Here is a 19,413-nt window from a genome sequence, read left to right as displayed (position 1 = left end):
TCATGCCGTTGCACTCCAGCCTGGGCAACAAAGCAAAACTCTGTCTCAAAAAAAAAAAAAAAAAAAAAAAAAGTGAATTCCAAGAAGATTTAATTGATAATATAGTTGCCATACTTGTACAATAGGCATTACACTTGCAGGCTTTATGCTTAGCACTTTACATAATCCATTTAATCTCTATAAGACTATGACATTTATATCTTACCTGTGTCGAAGTGAGAAGCATGAGGCAATGAAAGACAAAATAACTTGATTATTGTCACAAAGTCAGTAACTACTAGAACTTGGGAACCCTGACCTTCTGGTTTTAGAGCCTGACTTTTAACTTAGTAACTGATCTGCCTGATTGCAAGAAAAATATACTGAGTAAAGCTTAATATATCAAGGCTATTTCCATGTTGCCACAGGTGCACTCACTGAGAACTTTATTAATAGAGTGACAGCAAGCATTATACAATAGATGTCTTAAGATCTTGTGTCTGTCTCTAATCTCATCCACATGAATAATAAGTTGAAGTTTTAAAATATTAAACCAAGAGGTGCTTTCTTTTTAACTACTTTCAGTGAATCCTGTGGCAAATACATGAAAATCCTATATGAAACGTAATTGCTGAATTTCAAAAACAAGGGGTGTGAATAAATATCATAATTTTTGAAAAAATCAAAGCAGTACATGATCATCCATGTGGAGGTGGAGTTGATGTAGGTTTGGGATGATGGTTGGTTTCTCTTTCTCAGTGGGGTTGAGTGCTTCTTTCTGATTGATTTAGCATTTCAAAATTTAATGCATCAGTCCTGTTTCAATTGAGCTTCTCAAGTTATAGAATTTAAATTTGTTTTATTAGATCCTCTTAAAGAATCTCTTTGAAAGAAAATATTTATGTAATGATAATGCACTTACACATTTTGGCTCCTGGAATACAGAGTATAGTTTTCAGTGTCAGATTATTCCGAATCATGAGCAAATATACAGAGGGAGTGGATAATGTTTCTCTCTCTCTACATTGTAGCTTTCCAGAGAATAGAGAAACAGTTCTTTTTCTCCTTAACTCCTATTGGGCTCTTATTGCTAATGTAAAGAGCCAGAGAATGGAACAGTCAGTGGGCATGTTTTCTTACTGGGTTAAATAGTCAAAACGAAACTATCTAATCCTTTCTATGTCCTTTGCACTCCCTTCCACTCCCACCAGATATTTGTAAAGAGGTAAAAAGGTAAGATGTATTAGGTAATCATAAACTGAAAGAAGATTAAATAGAAAACTTGTTTAGCTTTCCTGGTGTATTTAAAAACTATCCATTTTTAGTTGGAATTTTATTCATCAATTGGCAATTGTGTTTAGGGTGTAAACTGCTCCAGAGATTTAGCTCAGAAGGGAGGATTGATGGCAGATTGGATTATCATAACTCTACTCTCTAACACATAATACCATTTAGAGTTTATATTCAATAGCCCATTGATATGCTTTGGCTGTGACCCCATCCAAATTTCATCTGGAATTGTAGGTCCCATAATCCCCATGTGTCGTGGGAAGGACCTGGTAGGAGGCAACTTAATCATGGAGGTGGGTTTTCCTATGATGCTCTTGTAATAGTGAATAAGTCTCATGAGATCTGATAGTTTTATAAAGGGCAGTCTCCCTGCATATGCTGTCTTGCCTGCTGCCAGGTAAGATATGCCTTTGTTCCTCCTTCGCCTTCCACCATGATTGTGAGGCCTCTCCAGCCATGCAAAATTGTGAGTCCATTAAGCCTCTTTTTAAATAAATTACCCAGCCTCAGTTCTGTCTTTATTAGCAGCATGAGAACAGACTATTTGTTTTTGTTTTCCTGGGGGGAAAAGGGGTTAGTGTGAGAAAGCAAAATGAAGAAAGATTAACAGACAATAAGAATGAGCACACTAACATTTCTACTTACATATCAGATATTTTGCATATTATGCCTTTTTAATTCTTATAACAACTATATAAGATTTTCCAGTGAACAGACCTCAAATTGGTTTAAGTAGAGAGATAATAAACAGCAAAAGTGTATTAAAACCTGTATTTGTCACATTGAGCTGTCTAGTATTCTGTAAACATCAAACTTGACTTGGCACCTAAAAAATGGATGCAATACCACAATTAACTCCCTGGAGAAGAGGGATAGTCCTTATCTACATTCTAGAACTATCCAACAAATAATGCTGGAAATAGTGTTTTATAGGCAATATGCTTTAATATGCAAAGGGAACAAGAATATTTATTCCAATTTCTGAGAACATAGAATCCCGGTCATATCTTTAATTCGAAACCCTGGCATGATGGTTGCAAAAGGCAAGCCATATCTGGCACATTGGACCTCAGAAAAGATACCCGAGTTTAAACTGGCATGAAGTATGTAAGAGTACTATGGAAATTTATTTTGTAATCACAGACTTGTATTGTTAAAAAGAGCCAAAGAATCAAAGCCAACTCCCTCATTTACCAATGTGAATAGTTTTAAATGTCTGACTGAATTGCCTAAAAGAATTAAAAGGTGATAGTGACGGAGCTGGAATCAGAATCCAAGAACGAAATCCAGGCCTTCTCTAAGTCCCATAGGTGTCCATTATTTATCCTTCACATAAGCTTATTAGTTTAATTATCTTAAAGGTTTCATTTCTAAGATATTTTATTGATTTTCCTTTAATAACAAAAATGACTTTTATAAAGATGTGATTATTTATAATGCCTATATTTAGCTTATAAATGATACCTGCAAATATCTTTGATGTAAGCTTAGAAAAACCATATGAACACATTTGCAGACTCATCTTTAACTTGTCTCAGGCAAATTTATTTTTGATGATTCAGGTCATTTAAAAAAATACCTTGGACTTAGATTACCAATCACAGGGTCGAAAACAAAATAAACAAGTATGCAAACATGACAGAATAAATGCTATTGAACTACATCCTAATTTATTCTTTATCATTTCAACTTTTTTTTCAGAGTGAGGGAGTACATGTGCAGGTTTGTTACATGGGTATGTTGTGTGATGCTCAGGTTTGCAGTACAAATGATCCTATCATCCAGGTAGTGAGCATAATATCCAATATGCATATTAGATATTTTTCAGCCCTTGGCCTCCCTCCCTTTCTGTTCCCTCTAGTAGTTCCTGGTATCTATTGTTCCCATTTTCATGTCCATATGTACCTAGTGCTTAGCTCCCACTTATAAGTGAGATTATGCAGTATTTAGTTTGCATTCCTGTGTGAATTTGCTTAGAATAATGGCCTCTAGCTATATCCATGCTGCTGCAAAGACACATTTTTGTTCCTTTTTATTGCTGTATAGTATTCCATGGTGTATTGGTACTTTTTTTTTTTATCCAATCCACCATGGATGGGCAGCTTTGTTAATTCTGTGTCTTGGCTGTTGTGAGTAATGCTGCAATGAATATATGAGTGCATGTGTCTTTTTGGTAGAATAGTTTATATACCTTTGGTTGTATATTCAGTAATGGGTTTAATTTTTCATCAATGTAACAAATTTAAAAAAATATTTTACACATGACTAAAATTTTACAGAAGATAATTGAGCATATTTTCTTAATATCATGATCTTCTACCCCTTTAGATATTCTCTTTCTGGATTCAGATAGTATAATCAGATAACAAGTGGGTCTCTGGGGCATAAACTAAACATACAACAAATTCTAATGTAGTAGCCTTCTTTTTAAACTTGAGAATGGCTTTTATGTAAAAGGTCTTCTCCTGAGCAACGCTGTCCAACTTCCGTCGTTTTATGTTTATGTTGTTTATTTTTATAATAGGAACCAGTTTGTGTTATGTTATCTTTATATTCCCAGCACTTAACAGAGTGTCTTGCATAAAATAGATGTTCAACAAAGATGTTAAACTAACAAATGACAGATAGAGCTATGTCAGCAGCATAATTACAGAAAAAAAAAAAAAGACTACACAGAAATACTATAAGCTTTTGATTCACAGAAGCTGCATGTTCTAATACTAGTCATAGAAACGATTCGTTACAATGAAAATTTAAGAATTTTGTTTGAGGTCTGTGAGACTCTTAGTAAACAATTAAAGGGATAAAGCAAACCATTCACAAAATATTGTATTTACCAACATATCAATATACATTTTGGTGAACAGTAAAAAAATGTCAGCACTTTCCAAAAGCAAACAATCTTGTTTGGAAGAAAAGAAAGGCATTGATTTTCGCTAATGAATGTTTTTCAGCTTTTTGCAAGACAGATTTCTTAATGCTGGAGTTGTTTTCTTTATAGCAACAAATAGATTGAATGTTGGCTTGAAAATGCCATCTTCAGGGCTTCTTTCCATTGCCAGCACTTAGTAAATGCAGCCTAGTGTCTGCTGCTGCCAATGGTTGTTCCATTTTACAAATTAGAGTCCATGCCCTAGAGTGATGTAGTCGAAACATGACTAACATTGAGTGGCCACACAGGCAAGGTAGTAGAGGTCATGGGAATAATACTGATTTCATAGATCAATACCGGTGAGTGCTGAAGTTCAGATTCCCTTCCTTAACCAATTGTGGTGGGAGTGCTAATAAGCAGTGAAAGACACAAAACGTGGTCTAAAGTAAGAAGAAAAACATTGCTTGCTGTGTTATTTTCCCTTGAATCACACAGAGTAAGCCAAGTACCTAGTTCTTAAAGTTTTCTTGGTTTGAGTCACTTCAGGATCATTTGCTCTTCCATCTATGTAAACGAGAATAATCTGTGTAAGTGTAGCATTGCTTATTGAATTAACTTTCTCACTAGGTAACTTATGAACAGCTACACAGCCTCCATGTTTTGAACAGTCTGACAATCTCCTCATAGTACCTTTAGGTTTAGTCATTCGGTAGATGCTCAAAGAAATACATAATGTCCAGGGATTGCCTGTTTTTTAATTCTATTGACAAAAATGTCATTCATTTTGCATGTATATCTCTAATAGTTTATTCATTGTTGTCTTATGATGTTGTAATGTTAGAATATGTTTTCTGTATGTATTTAGGAGATTTTAATCAAGAAAGAGTGAAGCGCACTAATTATTAATTGGCATAGAAGAACTACTTGAAAATGAAACTCTAAAATTTTAATGGACTAAGCATAAAAGTAGCTATTTCTTAAATAATCAAGCAAAGATAATTCTAGATTGGCTGATATGTGGTTCTAATTTACATTTTTATTTAGAAACCCAGCTTGAGGCCGGGTGCGGTGGCTCACACCTGTAATCCCAGCACTTAGGGAGGCCGAGGCGGGTGGATCACGAGGTCAGGAGATCAAGACCATCCTGGCTAACACGGTGAAACCCTGTCTCTACTAAAAATACAAAAAATTAGCCGGGCGAGGTGGCGGGCGCCTGTAGTCCCAGCTACTCAGGAGGCTGAGGCAGGAGAATGGCGTGAACCCAGGAGGTGGAGATTACAGTGAGCCAAGATCGCGCCACTGCACTCCAGCCTGGGTGGCAGAGCGAGACTCCGTCTCAAAAAGAAAAAAAGAAAAGAAAAAAAGAAGAAAACGGTTGTTATGAGAAGCTACTTGTCCTGGAACACATAACAAAATGACATGCAGAAGGAGTGAGTGGAATGCTATGGAATGTTCAGAATTTTCTATGGTCAGCTTTAAAGTTTGGTTTAGATAATTTTATCTACATCTTATGAACTATTTTTCTACTTTACTAACTCTTATGACGAGCATTTCTCCCAAATGATAACTCCCAGAAGAGTTTTTGTTTGTTTCTCTTTACCTATCAAAAAAAGGAGAATTTTTAAGGTAAATATTATATGCAAACAACAGAAGCTAAGGCTTTGGTATTTAAACGTGTTCTAAATTTTTAACTAATAATAATGCAAAGTGTTCTTTGTACTATATTTATGATTCAGGATCTACTTTATCATTTTTTAACTCAATAAATGAATGAAATGGATATTTGTATTGTTCCCATGGCTTGATAAATCTAGGTAGGTGACATAGCCATTTGCAGAGTTTGGCCAATTGAAAACATGTTTTCTGAATTTCTCTTATGTTGCTTCCCCTCCATTTCTAGCTTACAGTTTTGGAAGCTAATTTTTTCCAGAAATAATTGTAATTTTATGAGAAATTCACCAATGAAAATTATTACACATTCTGAAGAGTACTTTAGAACTTATTTACAAACTAGACAGGAAATACATAGAGTTTATCCATGAAAAAGCATAAATAAAATAAATTTTTAATCATGTAATTGTACTGTCATTTGTTTCCATGTAATTGGTGAAGAATTACATTTCTATTCATACCCTGGTTCCACTTTTGGAATGCAGCAAATGTAGTGTGAAAATGTCAGCAGCATAGTTTTGAATTATTGGTTTGCTTTTAAGTGCTATGCTCTTTGGTGTTTGATCAAGTGTAAGAAATATCTGTAAGAAGACATTGATGCATAGCCTGAGTTTATAAGTAAGGGGTTAATTAAACAAACAGCAATACTAAAATATTTTTTCACATGTGATTGCTACAATTAATAATGATAAAAATATGAAGTTACCTAACAGTTTTGTTTTCTTTAACTTTTTGAGTATGGCATAAGTATGTGTGTTTCTGTGTGAATAGAAGGATAAATGTATTTTTGTATGTGTTTTCGATATTGCAGTGGCCATTGAACTCACCTGGCCTCTTATATTTATATTTTATTGATCAGCTTTGGGACTATCTTTTACTGAGCTACAAATACCTCAGTCCTCAAGAGAGGAGAAAAACAGTATATAGATTACAAGGTTAAAAAAGAATTAATTCAAAAGAAAGATCAAAGTGAAGCACTAAGCCCACTTTCTGGCAATATCCACAGATATTGCTTCTCTTCTCCTTCCTACAGTCACAGGCATGCATTCACAGGCAGAGACAGAGCCAAGATATGAACTTGAATTTCCTGATTCCTTAGCTGGCATATTTCTGTTTTGTAATAAGCAGCTGTTATTTTAGAAAATTCAAAATGGATTAATATAATTGAGAGCAAGTGTTTTCATGGTATGACTCTGTTCTAAGTGATCCACAGCCACTACAAAAGAAAAAAAAAAAAAAAAAAGAAGAAAAGAAAAAAAAATGAAAAGCCAAAAAATATATATATAAAAAAGAAAGAAATAGTAAAAATAATGCTATGCCAAAAGCAAGAGGAGCCACATTACATATGGAATTAAAATAGTCTTCTCTTTGTGTTTTTTAAAACAATATCAACATGCACAGCACTTGGCATTTTCAAGGAAAGTGTCTCATTTCCATTAACAAGGAAACCTCCTAATTCACAAATACACACAGTGGGTGATGTGTGTTAATAGCACTCTTAGCAGCCGATAATGTGGTGCAGTTAATGTATCTCAGCTTGAATTAACTTTACCACAAGCTATTGTTTCTTTTTATACAGCACAGGATCGTGTGGAAAAATCTCTCAGAATCTCACAAGGGGAATTCAATTAACATTACTCACTACTGTACAGTCACATAAAATGGAGGCTATTTTAACCTTTTTTGAGTTTCCTGCTGATCAATTCAATGCTCTCCATTAGTTTAACTCCAGTTGCTCCATAAACTCACCTTCATTGTTCAGAAAATACCGTTTCATTAATGGGGCAGAGTGTGACTGCCAGTGGACAGCCAGAGTAGACTACACAGACGAGAACATTTCCTCATAGAGTGTCTAGATTTGTCCCAGGGTAACATCACCTAACATGCATGTTTAAAACCCAGGAGCCTCAAATACTAGAACTGACTTTTTTAACCCCACCAGTATGCATTTGTTATGTGGCTTCTCTAGCTGAAGTAAAAATCCTGGATTTTTGTCATTAAGTCTTAGGACTTTAGTCCTCAGAAAATTAGAAAATAGATATACATGAACACAAAAATTATTTATCCTTTTAGAAATAATGTTACAGATAAGAAAAATACTTTATAGGAGCTGAAAGATGAGTGTCCTTGACGCCTCTTCCGCATTGACCACATCGCATTGCAGCTGACTCGTGTTAAGTTTATTCCTCCAATTGTATTGTTTTTGTCCCATCCCCATAGTTACCACTCTAAAAGGACAGACCTCCAACTGGTCCCCCAGCAAAAACTCTGACACCTCTAATTCCTCCTTGGCATTGCAACCTGAATGGTTTTCAAAACCCAAATTTCCTTGCGGAACTTCCTTTGTTAAAAGCCTCTATGGCTTCCCAAAGCTCTCAAGATTCAATACCAACATCCCGGCAGATAACCCCAGGTGTCCCAGCCCCTATTTAATTTTATGGGCCCCACTTCTCCCCTTTGCTCTCCAGCTCTAATCACATTGACCTTCTTTTAGTTTCTGCCTATGAGAAACCTTTACAAAGGTATTAACTTGATTGCTTTCTTAGCATTTGTCTCCCTAGAAAACAACTACTATAAGAACAAGGGCTTTGTACTTGCCTGTCATGTTGAGGACACTATTAATACATGTCAACTTAATGAATAGCAGAACGGAGAAGACATTTTACCAATGATGCTTTCTGTTGGTTCAGAGTGTCCACTAGGAAGATTTAAATTCAGTTCACCCACCGCACTCGTATCTTCTCTCCCTGAATCCCCACATTTGAGTTAGTCATGCAATCTTCATTCAACAAATTGCAAATGAAAAAAAAGACAGTATACGCCAACAAAGTGCTTACAATGTATTTAGAGAGACAACAATGAGACAAATTAAGCTATAAAATAAGAAAAGAGCTCCAATTTATCCATGCAATTAAATTAGATTAAAAAATATATTTCACTTCAAAATGACAATATGAAATAAGTATACAACATTAGCTCATATTGATCAATATAAAGATAGTTTTGTTCCCTAAATTTAACAAAAAGAGGCCAGACGTGGTAGCTCACACCTACATCCCAGCATTTGGTGACAAGGTGGGAGGATTACTTGAGCCCAAGAGTTCAAAACCAGCCTGGGCAACATAGGGAGACTCTATCTCAAAAAATAGGGTAACATAGGGAGACATATCTCAAAAAATAAAAATGAAAAATTAGCCAGGCAAGGTGGCAAATGCCTGTACTCCCAGCTACTCAGAAAGGCTGAGATGGGAGATTACTTCACTTTGGGCTGGGAGGTTAAGGCTGTAGTGAGCTGTGATCACACTACCGCACCACTTGAGCCTGGGAAACAGAGTGAGACCCTGTCTCAAAAAAAAAAAAAAAAAAAAAAAAAAAAAGCCACTGTTTTCCAGGACAAAAGCATATCTTTTATTTCTTGGTGGAATCCATAGCATGTATATTGCCCAATAGTTATTAATCAAGTCAAATTGTACCAGTTCTTTCATCTCTCAATAAATAGATATTTCTATCAAGTAATATGTCCTGACTAGCCCTCCTTACTACTCATTAAGATCTTGCATCTTCCAAATACACAATTGCTTTAGTTTAATCAGACTATATTTATGCCCTCAATTGTTATTTTATGTGTGGCATCTAGTTCACATGTGTATGAATGAACCATGCTCTCAGAATACTAGTTGGCCTGGAAGGCTAGGTTAACAATCACCAAAGAACAGTAAGAAAACTTGGACAGGGCTCAGGAGCTTAAATTCTAGTTTTGATGCCACAAACTTTTAGCTGGTGGCTTAGTACAAGTCATTGGAAGTTTTGATCTTTAATGTTCTTATATCTATTACCATATAGAGATAGTAGCTCTTACCTTGACTGAAAGGTGCTTATGGATATGACATAACTTAAACATTATAAAGTAGTCTTTCTCAGAGATCATCCTGAGGACTGTTGGTCCCAGGAAATGGTCTTAAAGAAAGAGACCTGTGGGCACATAAGTACCAAAAATATAATCTATAATGGCAAGAGAGATCTACAAAGCAATTTCATATATTAAAATTCTAAGGCATGGCTTCAGGAAAACTATTTATTAGTATTTAACATGATGGTTTCCAAATTTGTTTGACTATGGAAACTTTTTTTTCTTCTTAGAGGACATGAAGCAGAGAAACTTTTTTATACTTGTAAAACATGTTAACACAATTATGTGGAGTAATAAAACATTGACTTGTAATGTTGTACATGGAATCTATTGAATCAGATTTCTAAAAGAAGAAAAATATCAATAATTAAGGGAATAATCAAATTATCATGTTTAATTTTTAAGTTTAACATATATACACACATATATATTACTATATTATTTTGATAAGACATACAATGTTTAGTTAGGTATTTATGTCTCATCTTTGGGCTAAAGGCGATAAATATCAAATATAAAATTATGTCAAACTTTCTGAATATTTGCCACCTGATATAATTAGCTAGAAATCAAGTATAATTTGTTTAACTCTCTTTCTTCTTACAAACGTAGCAGTGACTCTATTCTAGATTTTAACCTGTGACTACCAAGAGATGAAGAAGGAGAAGCACAGTACTCATGCAGTTAGCGGAAATCTTCTCCTAGCAACATTCTCTATACTTTCAATTAGCCTAAATTATTCCAATATTTGCTTCTCTCTTACTTTTCACTTGTAAAATAAATTACATTCAGTAAGCACTGTACTTAAACAATATAAGCTATGGATTCACTTAGGATCAGAATAAGCTCATATGGGGAAAATACACATTTATATTATTGCTCAATGTCTACTTGGAAGTCATGGCATATATTAGATTATGTTTAGTCTTTTTTTTTTTTTTTTTTTTTTTTTTAATTTGGCAGAGTGACTGGACTCCAAATGTTTAATCTTAATTGAGAACTACAGCTACAATTGTTGAACGGCTGTAGCAGAATCACAATTTTATTTGACTTGTCCTTAGAAAGGGTAAAGTTTAATGTTGTTTAGTTTACAATTATTCACTTCACAGCATCACACATAAGAAAGGTAGCATGATGTGGTGAAATATGTGACTGGCAGTTGTTTAATTTGAAACTGACCTGAGATTTTGTTTTAATATCATTGCTATTTTGTAAAAAAACAAGAATAAATGAACTTGCCAAAACATCTCTGAACGTTTCTTTGGATTTAAATACTATTTTGCAACAGCATATTGTTGTTTAGAGTGGTGACTCTCTAAGTAAGAGCCCTGACTAGCAGCCTCATTAACAACACCAAATGGGAACTTGTTAGAAATGCAAACATTTGACTCCATTCCAGACCTGCTGATTCACAAGTGGGGTGTCACCATATTGGCCAGGCTGGTCTCGAACTCCAGACCTCATGATCTGCCCACCTCGGCCTCCCAAAGTGCTGGGATTACAGGCGTGAGTCACCACTCCAGGCAAAGTACATCAACTTTTAAAAAATTATTGAGTGTTTTGCAGAAACCCTATTTAGTAGGTTGGATTCCTGTAATGTCTGTGTGAATCAGTGATTAGGTGAACTCATTTTTGAGGCTCATTTTGTAGCAGCACTTAACCACTGCTTCTAAGGACAAGACTTGACATATAGGGTAATCGATTACTGTAATTTTTCCACTCAATCCGTCTTGTTGTTTATATGTAGTAATGATGGAGGAAAAATATTTAAGTTTTAAACATTAGAAACTTGGCACAATAAGAAATCTCTCCACATACTGACTCTATTTGACCATACAAGACTAATGGCTCCCAGTGGCCATGGAACATGCCTTTTTCATGTTATGCAAGTGTAACTCAACCATTTGTTTACTTATTAGTTTATTTACACAAGTATTTCTTGAATGTTCTATATGCTTGACCTTGTGTCAGTCCTAAGAATACAATAATGACTCCAAAATGCAATAATCTCATAAGGCAAAAAAAAAAAAAAAAAAAACAAAAAAACAAATTGTATTATAGTATACAATTCATAAGTACACCCATAGCTTATTTTATTGTCCTTAGTAGATATTGCATTTTTTCACAAAGTGAAGATTTGTGGCAACCTTGTGTCAAGCAAGTCTATTGGCGCCATTTTTCTAACACCATGTACTCACTCTGCCTCTGTGTCATATTTTGGTAATTCTCCCAATACTGCAAATATTTTCATTAATATTATATATCTTATGGTTATCTTTAATCAGTGATCTTTAATATTACTATTAATATTGTGCTGGGGTATCACAAACCATGCCCATGGAAGACTGTGAACAAAATTGATACATGTGTGTATTCTGTGTGTGTATTCTGACTGTTTCACCAATCAGTCATTCACTCATCTCTCTCCCTCTTTTGGGGTCTCCCTATTCCATGAGACACAACAATGTTAAAATTAGGCCAACCAATAACCCTCCAATGGCCTCTAAATGTTCAAGTGAAATCTTGAATAAATGATTAAGCTTAACGAGGAAGGCATATTGAAAGCTAAGATAGGCTGAAAATTAGACTTCCTGCACCAAACAGCTAGCCAAGTCGTAATTTCAAGAGAAAGTTCTTGAAAGAAATTAAAAGGGCTGGGTGTGGTGGCTCACACCTATAATCCTAGCACTTTGGGAGGCCAAGGTGGGCAAATCAACTGAGGTAAGGTGTTCGAGACCAGCCTGACCAACATGGCAAAACCCCATATCTACTAAAAATACAAAAATTAACTGGGCGTACTGGAACATGCTTGTAATCCCAGCTACTTGAGAGGCTAAGGCAGGAGAATAGCTTCGGAGACGGAGGTTACAGTGAGCCACGATCATGCCACTGCACTCCAGCCTGGATGACAGAACAAGACTTCATTTCAAAAAAGAAAGAAAGAAAGAAAAAAGAAATTAAAAGTGCTACTCCAGTGAACACACAAACAATATAAAATACAAAATGAAAAAGCCTTACAGCTGATGGAAAGTTTTTGTGGTCCAGATAAATGACCAAACTAGCCACAATGTTCCTTTAAGCCAAAGCGTATGCCGGGGAAGGCCCTAATTCTCTTAAATTCTGTGGAGGCTGAGAGATTGAGGAGCTGAAGAAGAAAAGTTTGAATATAACAGAGGTATGTTCATGAGATTTAAAGAAAGAGGCAATCTTGATAACATATAAGTGCAAGAAGAAGCAGCAAGTGTTGATGTCCAAGATGAAGCAAGAAGATCTAGCAAAGATAATTGATGAAGGTGGCTATACTAAAGAATGGCTAGCCCCTATAAACAAAGCTACCTTCTATTGGAAGAAGATGCCATGTAGGACTTTTATAGGTAGAGAACAGAAGTCAGTGCCTGGCTTCAAAGTTTCAAAGGACAGGATGACTCATGTTGAAGGTTAATGCAGCTGGTGACTTTAAGTTGAAGTCAATGTTCATTTACCATTCTGAAAACCTTAGAGCTCTTAAGAATTATACAAAATGCACCTTGCCTATGTTCTATAAATGGAACAACGAAGCCTGGATGATAGGACATCTGTTTACATTATGTAATACTGAATATTTTAAGTGCACTGTTGAGACCCACTGCATTGAAAACAAGATTCCTCTCAAAATATTACTGCTCATTGGCAATATACCTGGTCACCCAAGGGCTCTAATGAACATATACAAGAAGATTAGTGTTGTTTTCCTGACAGCTAAAATAACATTTATCCTGCAGTCCATGGATCAAGGAGTAATTTTGACTTTCAAGTTTATTGTTTAAGAAACACATTTCATAAGGCTATAGCTGCCATATATAGGGATTCCTCTGAAAGATCTGAACAAGGTAAATGGAAAACCTCTGGAAACAATTCACCATTCTAGATGCTATTAACAATATTTATGATTCATGCAAGGAGGTCAAAATATCATTAAAAGGATTTTGGAGAAGTTTATTTCAAATATCATCAATGACTTTGAGAGGTTCGAGACTTTGGTGGAGAAACTAACTGCAGATGAGTTGGAAATAGCAAAAGACATAGAATTAGAAATAGAACCTGAAGATGTGACTGACTGAATTGCTGCCATCTCATGATATATTTCAAACAGATGAGGAGTTGTTTATTAACAAATCAAGTGGTCTCTTGAGATAGAATCTACTCCTGGTGAAGATGTTGTAAACCTTCTTAAAATTACAACAAATGATTTAGAGTATTAAATAAACTTAATTGGGAAAGCAACAGCAGGGTTTGATAGGATTAACTCCAATGTTGAAAAAATGTTTGTGGGTAAATTGCTACCAAACAGTACTGGATAATACAGAGAAATCTTTTATGAAAGAGTTAATAGTTGCAGCAAACATCGTTATTTGTCGTAGCCACCTCAGCCTTCAGCAAACATTATCTTGATTAGTTAGCAGCTATCAACATTGAGGCAAGATCCTCCAACAGCAAAAAATATTATGACTCTTAAGTCTCAGATTATAGCATTTTTTTTACAATAAAGCATTTTTTAAAATAAGGTAATACTTTTTGTATATCTCATGCTATTGCACACTGAATATACTGTAGTATAATTAAACATAACTTTGATATACATTAAGAAACCAAAATAATCTTATGACTTGCTTTATTGTGATATTTGCTTTATTGCAGTGGCTTGGGACTAAACGTGCAATATTTCTGAGGTATGCCTTTGATTGGCTATTAAATGGTTAAGCAATAATTCCATAGTACTGTTTCAGCCAAGGAATTGTCAGGAAGTATCCTATAACTTCATAAATTCTTATAACTGTCATATACACAAAGCATAAATACTTTTACTTTGTTTGTTTCATTTTTCCCTTTGGTGACTAATATGCTACTATCTCTTTTCCCCAGAGGGAGATAAATATATCGTGTTTTTCATCAATGCAGTGTAGGGAGAGAATTCTAGACACAAAGAGAGAGAGAGAGACAAAAAAAAAAAAAAAAAAAAAAGAACAGGTCATGCAGGTCAGGAAGAGCTGCAGGGCTAAGCATGTCAACCAAAAATATTCCCAGGACTAACAAGTAAAGCAGATCATCAGCATTTTGCAGAGTGTATTGGAGAGAGAGAAGCAAAAGCCTCTGTGGTCTTTATGTTAAAAAGACACGTCTGCTCTGGAATCAAAATACTTCCAATCCTGGCACCCTACTCTCTGGTCTATGACCTTGCATTAGTTATTTAATCTCTCTGAGATGGATTTCTGATGCAGAATTTGTGTGAAAAAATAGTACCTGCTTCATAGGATTATTGTGAGAATTAAATAAGATTATCCACATAAAATTTTCTCCATTGTATCATGCACAAAGTAAGTGCTCGGCATTTTTTTCTTTTTACTACTATTATTATTAATTTTTCCAAATAGAAAATTTAGGCTCTTCATAATATGGGCATAACTCCTTCATCAGGTTATTTGATGGACTATAAATTCAAACTTCAGAGCTTTAAATTGCAATGAAACTGCAAATGTCACAAAAGGAAGAATAGATAAGAGACTTAAAAATAAAATATTTTTAATAAGTATGTGATATTCACTATAAAAATACTGGGAACTTACATAACAAAATGGGAAGAGTGGTTGCCTAATCAGTGCTGATGATATTAGTTTTTTTTCTTCTTTCTCATATTATCTGAAATTTCCACATTGGTAACAATTAAGTATACATTATTTTAAAATCATTATGAAAATAAATTTGAAGGAAAATGTTGTATTAATGCATCTGTTTCAATACACTATTTTAATAATATGTATGCCTATCTGGATACACATTAATGAGTACAAATAGAAAAAGATACAGGAACAGAAAGGAGAGGTCCATACTTCATGTTCATAAACTTTGAGGTCAAGCTTTCCAGATTAGTTGACCCTAAATAAAATTTTAAGAGTAAACAAGGAGAAAAAAAAAAAAAAAGAAGCAAAAGAAAAAGGGGACATTCAACCAAATTTAATGCCGAGTCCTGTGGCATCAAGGGAAATGGCTGAGCATCTTTACACAATTGCAACTGCTACCTGGCGCTGTAGTGTGTGCCTGTGTCCCAGCTTTTCACTGGCTGATGCAGGAGGATCTTTTGAGCTCAGGAGTTCTGTGCTATAGTGATCAAGAGTCCTCCATAGATTCAGCATCAATATACTGACTTCCCGGGAGAGGAGGACCGCCAGGTTGCCTAAGGAGGGATGTAACAGCCCAGGTAAAAAAATAAAATAAAATAAAACAGAGCAGGTCATAATTCCTGTGTTGATCAGTAGTGGGATCACTACTAATGCAATTTCTTCCAAAGAAACGGGAGATCCAGTTTCTTTAAAAAAAAAAAAAAAAAAAAAAAAGGAAAAAAAATCAAGTGCTTTCATAGGTCAGGAGTAAAGAATAATGGAAAGTAGTAATGGGAGATGAGTCGGAATCCGTGGCTGGGTTTTGTATGACTCGTTAAGGATTCTATGTTCCACTGAAATATCAAAGTGCCTTTTTATAATTTAATGATGTTAAAAGATCATGCTGGTTCAAGGACTCTGAGGCCTGAGCAAGTTAAGAGAGCGAAGGGACTGTGGCAGAAACCATGGCAAGAAAAGGAGAGAGATTAAACAGTCACAGTGCAGTTAACTTATACGAACTGGACTAATTATTTCCATTCTTGATAAAATTCTTCTCTTACATTCCCATAAAATAGCGTTAATGGCTAAGGGAATGAGAGTCCTTAACTCGTTAATATAAGGAAGGAAGACAATGGAAGGAGCACAGGTTGTGGGCTATTGAACTAAAAGAGGGGAGAGATAATGAGTTTAAATTTGTTCAGATATAAGGGCTGGCTATGGTGCAACTATTCATGTCTAGTAAGCAATTGGAGGGACAATGAGCTGAGTGAGGTGGGTGGAAAAACTTTCCATAGCTAGAGATGGTGGAAAAATAGTGTAGGTGGAGAAATGAATGCAAAGTGTCAGCAACTGGCTGCTAAAGGAAAGCAAAAGCTGTGTTGCGAGAGTAAAACAGGGATAAGTCTGGCAGAAGCACAGAATTTCTATAAGGGTCATGGGAGAGAAAGGTGAAAAGGACTATTCGAGCAGGATTAGAAAGAGTCTGGCATGCCAGAGGGAGAAGTTAATATTGCAGTCTATTTAGAAAGAGATCCACTTACTTCCATAGGGCCACAATTGTTTCTATTTAGTGTATATCCTGGTAAAGAAATGCAATGTAGTGTTTAAGAGAAAAACTACAAGAGTAAATAGCCTTGCTTTAAATCCCAGCCTCAAGGCTTACTAGCAGTGTGACTTGGAGCAAATTGTTAATCTCTTAGTTCTTTAGTTGTGCCATCTGCAAGCTGATGATAATGATTGGCTACTTTCCTTGGGTGCTTATAAGGATTAAATGTGTTAATATATATGTCACCCTGTAGGAAGTGTTATATGTGGACATATGTATGCAAAATATGCATACACATATACTGTAAATATTATTACTCTCTCTATCTTTATTTCTTGTATTCTTCTGATGAGATACATCTCATATGAGATATATGAGACTCCTTCCTACTCTCTAATTTTACCTTCAATAAAAAAAAAGTAGCTCTCTTCTTTATAATGCCAATCTTTAATTTCATTTATGGAGACAGGATTTATAAGGTCCCTCTCATTCTCATGAGTAGCATCATCATGACACATTTTCATGTATAGCACATCAGTAATATTTAAGAAATGGTAAAAAAAAAATGTAATTTTCAGGCCATCCTAGACTATCATTTATTTATTTTTTGATGAATAGCTGATTTTTACTTAAATTGAACAATTTATATGTCAAATTATCGATACTGTGTTCACGAGTTAATATTTCTATAGGATGGTTCTTAAATACAGGTACATTACATGGACACTTATCTCCAGGCTAAGGCTGCCTAGGCACCTCATCCTCCTGCCTACAATGATTACAATAGATTGGGGTGAGTATGTAACCTATATCATCCTTACGAGGTGGACACTTTGGATTTTGCTTATAGTACTAAAGACAAACTGAGTCTTTTCTTGAAGAGCGAGGTGGTAATACCTAAGTCTGTAACACATAGAGCAATTTGCAAATATTAGAATGAAGTCTGGAGCTACCAAGGGGATCAGCATAGTGAACATGGAAATGAAGCTGATGTCACAAACAGTAGAACATAGAGTGTATGTGTGGCCTGCTGAATCAAGGCTTACCTGAAAAGCGCTCTATCTGTAGATTAACATATAACCTAAGTGCATATATAAATTTTCTGTGTTGTTTAGGTCACTTTAAGTAAAGCTTTCTGTATTTTATAGTGCAAAAGTCCTCACAGATATGACTGCTTATACAGGTTTTAACCTACTTATGCTTTATTACTTCTCTCTGCTCTCTGAAAGTCAGAATATAAACATCTAAAGTTGTTTCAAAATATGTGCCTAGGCATTTTACTTTTGTTATGTGATAGTCATGCATTCTATAAATATTTGTAGAGCTCCTAATATGTTTAAGGTATTTGGTGATGCTGGGGATAAAATAAAAATATGATATATACAATTTTATTGCATATTTAATCATATCTTTTTTTTTTTTTTTGAGACGGAGTCTAGCTCTGTCACCCAGGCTGGAGTCCAGTGGTGCGATCCCGGCTCACTGCAAACTCTGCCTCTTGGGTTCACGCCATTCTCCTGCCTCAGCCTCCCGAGTAGCTGGGATTACAGGCCCCCGCCACCACGCCCGGCTAATTTTTTGTATTTTTAGTAGAGATGGGGTTTCACCGTGTTAGCCAGGATGGTCTCGATCTCCTGACCTCGTGATCCACCTGCCTGGGCCTCCCAAAGTGCTGGGATTACTGGCGTGAGCCGCCGTGCCCGGCCTTAATCATATCTTTTGAATGAAGTAGTCTATCTATTGAATGCTTCATATTGAATGAATCATTGAGTGACCATACCAATGAAGTATACAGAGGTATCATGCGAGTTCACTTCAACACATTTTATAAGTATGTAATATATCCCCCAGACTATGTCATCAATTTGTTGGTTCTCGGCCGTAAATCCATCCTTCATTTCCTGCTCTGGGAAGATTTAACAGGAGCTCTTTAAACCTTGTTGCTTTCCAAGATGGCATGATTTTAAGCTCTGTCGGTAGTTTGTGCTGGAGACCAGCTACTACTTTCAAGAAGAGGCTTTCCTTCCTGATTCCACTGTGCTTTTCTCAATAGACTCCTTCAGTGCACCCAGTGCCCCACTCCTGCAGCAGAGGCGACTTCAGCACCTGGCTCTCCCAGCATGCGCACCTTCTGTGACACCCAGCCTCTGTGTGCACAGAGGTGAACATCTTCCCGAAAACCGCTTCTCCTGGTACCTTAAAGGAAGAATATCCAGCAAGTTCCACTGCTGCAGCATCAGATGGACTTCAGTGACCTTCAGTGAGCCATGCCCATGTTTTCTCTAATGAAGTCTGGATCACAGTCCTCGGGACAGTGACTGCTCCTCATATCTGCTATTCCTCTGGTTTTTAGAGGTCTCTTTAACTTTTACTACCAAGCCCACATTAATCTATTGCAATTAATATTCTTTATACTAAACTTTTTATTTTCAAATTATAATGTGGTTTGTCTCCTGAGTAGAAATGACAAATGCAGGTACCAAATCTAAACCAGGAGAGTTTGGGGAAT

The sequence above is a fragment of the Macaca thibetana genome, chromosome 5 (assembly GCF_024542745.1).
Source record: "Macaca thibetana thibetana isolate TM-01 chromosome 5, ASM2454274v1, whole genome shotgun sequence".
Lineage (NCBI taxonomy): Eukaryota > Metazoa > Chordata > Mammalia > Primates > Cercopithecidae > Macaca > Macaca thibetana.
This window is presented reverse-complemented; position numbering follows the sequence as displayed.